The sequence below is a fragment of the Mesocricetus auratus genome, unplaced genomic scaffold, assembly GCF_017639785.1.
Source record: "Mesocricetus auratus isolate SY011 unplaced genomic scaffold, BCM_Maur_2.0 contig_6736_pilon_obj, whole genome shotgun sequence".
In the NCBI taxonomy this organism is placed as follows: Eukaryota; Metazoa; Chordata; class Mammalia; order Rodentia; family Cricetidae; genus Mesocricetus; species Mesocricetus auratus.
This window is the reverse complement of record NW_024435440.1, coordinates 15,881-26,683: the sequence shown is the minus strand read 5'-3', so window position 1 is coordinate 26,683 and position 10,803 is coordinate 15,881. Positions and strand designations below refer to the sequence as shown.

At 42.0% G+C, this 10,803-nt stretch overlaps 1 long non-coding RNA gene across 1 annotated transcript; it reads left to right on the top strand.

Annotated features, from left to right (window-relative positions):
* The first annotated feature begins 1,712 nt into the window (after positions 1 to 1,712).
* Positions 1,713 to 3,414, top strand: LOC121138729. Its single transcript, XR_005875596.1, has 3 exons — positions 1,713 to 1,780; positions 2,263 to 2,433; positions 2,555 to 3,414. It is a non-coding gene; the product is annotated as an uncharacterized LOC121138729 (long non-coding RNA).
* Positions 3,415 to 10,803: the final 7,389 nt, after the last annotated feature.

The following is a 10,803-nucleotide window of genomic DNA, read 5'->3' as shown; positions in this document are numbered from 1 at the left end:
TATTCTCTAAACCTTGAGGGGAGAAGTTTGATGGGGACATTCCATTTAGGACTGGGTGTTCAGATGAATCCTCAGTGAATGGAGGAGGAATGAGAGGACATGAGTTGTCTATTGCAGGAGATGGTACCATGGGAGCTGTAATGGAGGACAAGAAGGACAGTGAAGATGCCCTAGCTACTTTCCAAGGTTATACGTACACTGAGTTACCAGTTAGACAGTGTTTGTAAATTTTCACAATTGAGACAAAGGAAAGGAAATGGGTTAGAAATGGAGTGAGGTGGTGCTGGGAGGGTCCACAGGAAGGAGGAAAGTTGGGTTTGTTGCAAGGTTTGGCAGACTCTCCAGAGATTCTACCACTGCTGTTCTATCAGTAATTCAGTCTAGATGCTGTGGGAGTGAGTGACATGGATGGTGCCATCCTCAGGATCAAATGACTTTTGAAAGCATTCCTAACAGTAGTTCCTATGTGTATTTGTGACTCTGGAAAGTAAGATACATGCATAAAAACATCATATCTGTATTGTCAACAACATCTCACTGTAATGGAAAGAACATTGTCATTTTGCAACCAAAAGCCCATGAGAGACAGAAAAGGCTGTTACATAGGATACCATAGCTCTCAAGGACAAACGCTGGTCTAAGTATCTGTCTCCAAGTCTTTTACTCAGTGCTGGTAGATGACGCTAGAGGTAGCATTGCTACTGATAAAGAACAACACCCTGGTAGCTTTAACTGACCTACTAGACGTCATGATCAACACTGGATCTTAATTTAATTGTGAAGAACGATAAAGACATATGTACCATTTTTATTCATGTTTCTATGGCTGCAGCTGGATGGTGAGTTAAGATTTTAGGAACATAGAATTCTCAGTGGGCATTTCTGAGACATCTAGGATAAACTCTATTTAATTCAGATTTTCTCTAGTTACTGTGTAAAAAAGAAATCCTGGGTAGTGATGACCTAACAACAATTCTACTTTTTTCTCTATCATGCTTCATAGGGACGATCCAAGGAGAGCAGGTGGAGCAGCATCCTTCCACCCTGAGAGTCCAGGAGGGAGCCAGTGTTGTCATCAACTGCACTTACACAGACAGTGCCTCATCCTACTTCTCTTGGTGTAAGCAAGGACTTGGAGAGGATCCTATGCTCATTATTAACATTCGATCAACTATGGAGAGAAAGCAGGACCGAAGACTGACAGTTTTACATCACAGACACCAAGCCTGGGGACTCTGCCATGGACTTTCTGTGCTGCAAGAGCACACTGCTCCCTAGGCACTTCAGCCTGTCCTAAAACCTGTCACACTGCCTGGAGCCCCACCCACATTCTGTGTCACAGGCCTTCCTGTGCAGCATTTGCCAGTTGTTAGTTTTCAAAGGCCAACTTTAGTATAGACATTAAAGACATAAAAAAGAAAGTTAACTTCAACTCACTCCAAACATTTAAGTGAATTTTCTCCATTTTTAAAAAATTTTCTAAAACTGGAAATACAATTTTGACATTTCCTGTCCATGGTGAAGCACTGTATGTCAGGGAAGGGGAGGCTGTAGCACACTCACCCTCAGGTGGAACATCTCCATCACACACCCTCCTCCCAAGGTCACAGGGGAAGAGGAGCAGAAAGGATGGAAGAACCAGAGGTGGGGGATGAGAACAAGGAGACAGCATTTCCTGAACACAGCAGGACAGCTGCACACATGAACTACCAGTGGTCTACAGCATACAGAAGACTTGTAAATGATCAGGCCAGACACAATTCCAGCAAGCAGAGGGAAGGTAGGTATTCCCACCCTTAGCCAAGCAGTTATGGGCTGTTGGTAGCTTTTGGGAGGATTCATATTCTTTATTGGTGCAGCCCTTGGTGCATAGAATACCCTCCACTGAAGGCCACACATCCAAGAATATACAGGCTGTGAAGACCTTGATGTGTTTATTTTAAAGGAGCAGGGGAACTAGATTGGTAGGGAAGAGTGAATGGATCTGGCAGGAGTTTAGGTGGCAGGTGTATATAATCAAAATTCATTGCATAACATTCCCTAAGAACTAATAAAATGAAAAACATATTAAAATAATATATAATTTTATGTGTATTTATCACACTAAATACCATAGGATATGTACAATTCAGTAACGCTGGTGATTTTAGACATCCACTGTGGACATGAGACCTACCTCCTTTGGGTGAACATCTGTGGTGCCATTTAAAGGGAAACCAGCGGAGGGCGATGACTCTTCAGATGTGGTTAATGTCTCATCAGGTGGTGGCTTCACTGTGCAGATGGAGGTCCTTGTTTATGAGTGAGGAGTTTCAGGAAGGTCCTGAGGAGACTTGTCCTGTGAGTGTGGTGAACTCAAGAACCAAGTGTCATTGTCTTCTGTGAACATGCCTCCTGATGCCTGCCCAGTTCTGCTGCTCCTCTTGATGCTCGGTGAGTTACATTTACCTGAGTGTTGATGACGTCATCTTCTCACAGCTGTGGGAGTCTTTACATTCTTCCTCAGGTAGCAACGTGATTCCTCCACATTTATTTATTCATTATTTATCTTCAGGAAAGGTCAATAGAGATTCAGTAACCCAGAGAGAAGGCCTGGTTACTGTCACAGAGGGTTCACCTGTGACGCTGAACTGCACCTATCAGACTACTGATTCAGCTCCTACAATTTTTTGGTATGTGCAATATCTCAACAAAGCCCCTCAGTTACTTCTGAAGAGCTCCACAGACAACAAGAGGACAGAGGAGCAAGGGCTCCACTCCACTCTCCATAAGAGCAGCAGCTCCTTCCACCTGCAGAAGTCCTCAGTGCAGCTGTCAGACTCTGCCCTGTACTACTGTTCTCTGAGTGACACAGTGAGGGAGATGCAGGGAAAGCTGCACACTAACCAAGGTGCAGGAGGCTGAGGGGAGGGGCCCTGTGAGGGAGAGCTGTGTGCCTCTCTCAGTGGGTTTTATGTATCATTCTGAAAAACAGCAACAAAACTCAGGTCAAATTCTTAGAAACCAAGGAATCTGTTGATTTTCTGACAGGATAGGATGGAAGTCATTGCCAGCAACAACACAGCCTGCTTCCACAGTGACACACTTCCTCCAACATGACCACATCTACTCCAACAAAGCCACAACTCCTAGTTATTGCCACTTGCTATGAGACTATATTGGCCAGCTTCACTCAAATGGACACAATGGCTAATATCTACTTATAAATGTGTACATATGTTGTTTGTGTTTCTTGGTCTGGGTTACCTCACTCAGGATTATCTTTTCTAGTTCCATCTACACCTTCAGCAGCCATCAAATTATGATAGATATAGTGGAGCCTACACTGCTTAGAGCAGGGTATACTGTGCATAACTCCACCTAAGTCAGAAATTTGACTGGCATTGTCTCAAGTAAGTTCCATGTATGTAACCACACATGCTATGAATTTATAGGTTGCTTTTCTCCAGAATGTAGAATTCCACAGCAGACCTTCTCATCCTCTGGATCTTATATTCTTTTTACCTCCTCTTGTTTAATTTTCCTGAGTCTTGACATGGAGCAGGAGGTGTTGATAAAGATGTCCTATTTAAGGTTAGACACTCACAGTTTCTATCTCAGTTCATTGACTAGAAACGAATTTCTGCATTGAATACTGTCTGCTACAAAAACAGGCTTCTTTCACCAAGGCTGACATCATCAATGGTCTGTGGGTATAAATATGACCATTTTATCCTAGTTTGTGTCCCTGTTCTGTGATAAAATACTAAATCAAAAGTCCAATTAGCAATGAAAGGATTTATTCCATTTTCCCCCTGTCTAGTCTATTACTGAGGGAATCTAAGATAGGAATCTAGAGGCAGGGATTAAGGCAGAGAGATCATGGAGAACTAGCACTTATTGCCCTGATTCAGCTTACTTTCTTATATACCCAGTGACCACCTGTCCAAGGGAGTCACGACCTACAAAGGACTGTGGCAGCTCACATAAATCACTAATCAAGAATATGCTCCACAGACATGCCTAGAGGTCAGTATGATTAAGAGGATTACTCAGTTGAGTTTCTTCTTCACAAGTGACTTTACTCATCTCAAGTTGGACACTTGTCAATTTGACACATAACCAGATAACTATTAAACTGTAACTTTTTCTATCTTGTTGACTCCTAGGAACTCACCTTAATATCTCAATATAAAACATCGGAGCACTTAAAATTTTCCACTATTTAAAAAATTCAGACTTTAAAAGTTCCAGGTCCCTCAAAGTATCAAAAGTCTCTTAATGATGGATTCTCATACAATTAAAGAAGTTAAAAAACTTGAAAAAGCATGAAATTGCTACAATCAGATAAAGCTAAAACTCAACTCATTGGAGTGAATAAGACATTGTCTGATGTTTGGAACTCACTCATGATTTTCTGGACTCCAAAGGGCTTTGACATCTCTACTTCTACAGGTTTGCCATCCACAGCACACACAGATTCTCTTGTAGTCTTAAACTGATTCCTCTGTCCTTGGTGGTTGTCCCATGGTCCTCATATTTCAATATGTTTGAGTCCCCAATGTTATTGGTGCTGAACATTCATTAATGGCCTCTCCTAGCTTCTCTCCATGACTCCCCTTATCCTGGAATCTCCACTGAGACTATGTCTACTTTTAAATCATTATCATGCTGTTTTAATCATTATGGTTTTGTTGTATATTTTGAAATCCATAATGGTGATTCCTCCCTCAGCATTCTTGTTATTTAGGTGTGATTTGGTCTTCTTTGGTCCTTTCTTCCTCCTACATTTTTAGAGTATTTTCTTGTATGTCTATGAAAAATAGTCTTGAAATTTTGTTCATGAATCACATGAATCAATTTTGTAAAAAATGGATATTCTACCAAAAAAGCATTATGTGGATACAATGCAACAACAATATAAATTCCTGATATATTCTTAAAGTGGTTTCACTTCCTTCTCTAACATCATTAGTGTTTAAGTATTTGCATTGGACGATTTGATCAATTTTTAATTGTTTTTGTCAGCATGAGAAAGGAATAGTTTTATTCTACTACATACAGATCTCTATTTTGCCAGCTCCATTTACTGAAAGTGTCTATTCACCATTGCATGTGATGTAGTTGTATTGCTTTCTGAGTCCTCAAGTATAATTCCATCTGTCTATGTGTCTATTTCATTAGAGGAAAATTTTGTTGGCTCCCATGATGCTGTTCTGTAATTAATATAAAAAACTGTGGTATCTCCTGCCTTACCATTTCTACTTAGAATTAGCTTTGACTATTCTGACTATTTTGTTATTTCAGTGTTACTATTGCTTTTATATCCCTGTGAATAATACTACTGGTATTTCCACAGTGGTATTATTGAAACTTTAGATTGCTTTCAGTAGCATACCATTTCACACAATTAAAAGCATACAAACAAAATCTCGGTGAGGAGGTTGCAGTGTGGCCCAGTGAGTCACACAGTGTACCCTTCAGTCCATACATCTTTTCTTGCAAGTCTTCCATGCCTCTGGCTTCTCTACACTGTAGATAATGGACCTTCACTTACCCTCTTCTTGGATATCCTACAGATGCCTTGTTTCATGGAGATCCTGCAGCTTTGGATCGGATCTGCAGATCAGGGAGTTCACATGGTCATGCAGTTCATAGATGAAGATTATGTTAGGGAAGGATAACTTAGGACTGGTTCTGGGTGTGGGTAGAGTCTGTGGTTATCCCACAATCTTTCCTCATCTAACCACTCAGGAAAGCTATCCATCACTGCTCCAAATAGTTCACTCAATGTAGCAGGCAGAATGGAGAAAGGCCAATTATTCTGCTCTCATGCACTTGCATCTGACTTAGCACATTTGGACCCTAAGGGCCAACTCTACTGTTTTCCCCAGTAAAGTGACTGACCCACTATACCCATTGCTGCAGCTGGTAAGAGCCTGACCAAAATGTTTTGCTACCATGCCCCAGAGGCCAACTCTCCCACCAGTGGAGGGTGACATATGCTCTGATGGGGCAGCCATCTTTTCCTCACCCTTGCCAACACAAGGTAGAATGAGGATGGACTCAGCTCTTCTGCTCTCACACCCTCAGACCAGCTCACCTGAACTTCTGCTAACAAATTCAGTTCTACTGTGCTGAAAAGGAGCAGGACTCACTCTTGTGAGTGTTACAATTGAGGAATTCCAGGTCCTGTTCTCACTACTGTTGTAGATGGTAAATGGTAGGATTAACTCTGTATTAACCTATCCTGTTGTAGTGGTAGCAGAAACCATTGACATCAATATAACTGAGGCTTGGCAGGGTCACAGGTCCAGACAGAGCCTTTGACAGTAGCTTAGGCCTGGAGGACACCAGAATTCCTGGTGGCATCACTGCTTACTCAGATCTGTATGACCTCAGCAGAAGCATAGTCCTTGGATATGAACATGGTCCTAGGTGATGGCCCAGACCCATACCTACATCTTTGTGGTCCTAAGTGGATACACAGATTGTGAACATGAACATAGATCCCAGCTGTCTTTGCAACATGGACCCACACAAGATCCTAGGCTGCAGCCCAGGTTTGGATGTCTCATGGCCATTGATGGCAGCGCAGGTCACTCAGATATGTGAGGTTCTAACAGCACCATGTTCCCAGTGGTGGCCCAGATTCCAGTCTTCTACAATGTCTTTGATGGCAACAGGGTCTGAGGTAACAACCAATAACAAGGATGTAGTATTGCTATGAATTCACACTTGGCCTTCAGCAACAGTACCTGCCCTGACACCAACATGGCCCTGGGTGGCAGTACAAGCTTCTAAGACACACATGACCCCTATGGAGGCATGTCCCTTTAACACCAACACGGTCAAAGGTGTGATCCTGACTGCAGGTTGCTGCAAGGCCCTCACTAGTAAAAGGAATAAAGTATATCAACAGGGATACCCACAGCTGTGTCAGGGCCATATACAACACAAGGTCCTTGGCAGTAACCAAACCTGGAAAATCGTCATGTCCCCAGGCAGCAAGAAGGCCATGGATTTATTTCGTACTCCCTTAGTAAATGTTCTCATTTCCTGAGTGGCTTTATAGTCACACTCGTGTGTTTCTCATTAATTGGTTGCACATGATATTTCAAGTGATGTATATACAGAATGCTATGTTATAGAGTTAGCTAAATAATGACTATAAGGCACAGTATGGATACTTTTTCAATCATGCAATGGATATCCAGAAAGTTGGCAACACCATCCACATTCAAAGACTTGGATAGCCCTCGCTGACTGGGAACTTGCTGTGTACAAGAACTGGGCACACAAGAGTTCTGGGGTTACAGGAGGTTTGGAGCTACTATACAGAGAGAGAAAACATTTCACCAATTAATTGATTCCAAGTGACGAGTGCTGCAAATAAGTTTATGTTCATAAAAATAAGGTCAGTTTACTAAATACAGAATAAAAGGAACAGTCAATATAAACAGTGAGTAGAATTAGCAAATTACAAAAACAACAATAACAAAAAATGAAGAACAAATAAATGGAAAAATTGAAAACCAAAACAAATAAACCCCAACCGAAAAACAAAATAAACTAAGCTAAACAACAGTCTCTTGGTACAGATTTAGCAACACAGACCTACAGCCTGTGCTGGCCTTGGAATCATGGTAGGAAATCAGTCACCAGATGGAAAAAAATTTGAAAGCTAGTATAGCCATGTATACCCTCCATGGTGTTGTACTACACAATCTGTTGAAAGCCAGGGTTCCCAGGAATTATTCTCTCAGGTCTTCTGCATATCAAGATCCTTTTTGATGGTTTCATTTCCATGGGAGTATTGAGTCAACAGACCAATGAGTCTTCTTGGGGCTGGATCACCTGCAGTTCAGCTGGTATTTGGCTCACTGGTGAATTTACAGCTATAAGAGGATGTCTTCTTCTGAGCCGGCCTTGATTTGAGGACATAGAATGTCTGTGGCTTCCTTGGCCTTCTCGGTTATCTAAAAATATGCTATTGAGGAGGAAAGACAATCAGACTCACAACCAGCCTAGTTTCTCCACAGGTTATGAAAAATGAGGGCATATTCACACTGGAAGCCAAGAACAAGTCCCCTATTCCCCCCAGCAATGCTATGTTTGCTGTGGATGGGAGGTAATGGTGGCTCACTTGCCTGTGAGAATCAGTGTTCCTGCTGTAACAGCTCTTTCTGCAGGAGGCTCTCTTCCTGAGCTGAGACTGGTTCCAACTCACACTGGAGATTTCCTGACCTAGAGCAGGAAAGCAGTTACAGAACAGGCCTGGTGTGGACTTGCCCTGTCAGCTATTCAGTCTGAACCAGCCATGTTCAGCTGGACACCCAGCATGATATTTCAGCTGAGGGCATTCCCTGCTTTCCCCAAGGGAGAAGGGTCAGAATGTACCTGGGCCTGAATATTTTTTCAGCTTTTTAAAATCTGCTAGAAAATGAAGTGCTAACTACACTGTGCTGAGCATGAAAACACAGTCCATATCTCCAGTTGTCTAGATACATTATGTTAGAAAGAAAATATCAGAGTAGCAAAGTATGAGTATAGTTCAGGCTAGACATGAATGACCTTGATTAGACAATAGGAGAATGTGAGCACCCTCAGAAACTTAATGTAGAATTTTTAGGGAGCCTATAAAATGAAAGCACTTAAGTTTATAATTATTTTTACAACAAAGAAATGAGTCAGGGTTCAACTCCCAACCCATATCTGTTCTTATAACAAGAAAAATCCTTTCACAGGAAAGGGATGCATACTGTAAGAGAGCCTGTAGTTAGCAGGAGTGAGCTGCATGCAGATCTGCCCAAAGGAAGGAAACTATCTCTAAAGGTGATGTTATAGGAGGAAAATAAATTGACAGGAACACACACTGTCCTCTACATCTAACACTCCTTAGACAGGTTCAGGATGATAATAGTGAGAGTTTTGGGGACACACAGGGGACAAGGTTCTGAGAAGATACCAGAGCGATCAAAAGAAAATAGGGGGTAAACTATCCCTAGAAACTTTAAGGCTCAAACACAGTATTTCTTGGAGAAGTTCCTGTAGACTGGGCCAGCACAATACCCTAAGGTGTTCTTCCCTCTCTGGGGCTGAGAGCCAAGCAGATAGATGACAGAGATCCAGGTTTAGGTGACCTACATGGTTCTAAGGACTCCTTCTGACTTGGGCTCTAACATCTTCTCTAAGACACTGAAAGGATGCTCCATCTTTTCTGCCAAATCCCTGTGCTGGGTGATCAGGTGTTTCTGCTTCATCAGGTTCTTTGGTCTTTCATCCAGGCTTTCTTCTTCCTGTTCATTAGAAGTTTTTGTTCTCAGTGGAGGGTTGCTCCTCTATAAGCATACACATAAACTCATGAACACACACAAGAACAACTAGGCACACATACAAGCACACTGTAATGCAGTCACATGTTCGGTTTACCATTTAATGCTGATGTAAGGAGCAATTATCAGGTATACTATTGAGAAGAAGGTAAACTTTTGTTGGATGACACAGTGGGCATGAGAGATAGACAGTGCAGTCATTGAAATGTCTAGCCGGTAAACCTAATGCACAGACAGGTGGACATCTGGGTTCCTGACCTGTTAGTCAACCCTGCTTAGGATGTTCCCAGAATGTGCAGTGTAGGGATGTTCCCCATCACAAGAGCACTGGATGGTGGTGGATCAGGCCACTCATCTTATTCACTGCATTCCACTTTCCACCAAGGTGAGCAACTTCCTCCAAGAGGAGCAGCTTTCAGCACAGACTGCCTCACTTCAGGTCCAAAAGAAATGACCTAAGCATTCTAGAAAATCTCTACAACCAGGAGTGAAAAATAACATTTTTCCCTGTAAGGTGATTGATGAGAGATGTCATTCTATAAATCTGTCTGTTATTCTTTGTTGAATAGAGCACTGTTGGCCAATAGGTAAGCAAGACAAGATAGCTGGGAATAGGAGTGCAAGAGGATTCTGGAAAAGAGAGGCAGAGATGTACGCCACCAGAGTAAGAGGTCTGGACCAATTTCTCTGCTAAAAAAATACTTAGAATGTCAATTATGGGTTAAATACTTAAGTCAGTGCTAGCCAGTAAGAAACAAGCAAACGGCCAACAGTTTCATAATTAATATAGTGTCTTGTGTGTTACTTGGGGACTGAAATTGTACGAGGGCCCAGGCAGATGCAGAAGGCAACACATTACATAATGGTACCAGAAGTGGATAACAGAACCCAGGCAGGAATCCCACAACAGGTGATTGTGTCAGGGATTTGTGTGAGGTTGACTAAATCAGAGACAAACAATTGCATGTCACCTGCAGTACTTTTCTGGAATGTGGCACTTTGCACAATCATGAGAGGGAATCTGTTTTAAGACACAACCACGACCATGACACAGTCAGTACCACAATGTCTGCAAGGAGATGCACTATGAGATTCTGTGTTGTGAAGCCAATGAGATCAAACCGGACACTTCCTGTGCTGTTAGGTCTGTGCAGTGAAAGAACATAAGTCTATTCCTTTTTTAATTGCTGTATTGTTTGATTTTTGTTATCTATTATAAAATACATTAATTACAAAACAATAAATATGAGTAAAATGAAGACACAGGTACTACATCTTTCCTCTATCTTTTCTGTTGAAACTTAGAGCAGTTAGAGGACAGAAAACAAGAGAGATGATCCAACTTGTAGGTCACAAGAGATCCAAAGATTACTGTAAAGCCAGATTAACCAAAATAGCAGATTTCAGGTTCCCTGAGAGACCTGGGCTCAAGGGAATAAGGGAAAGAGGAGCACAGCATCATAGGTCATTATCTGGCCTGGAAAAACAC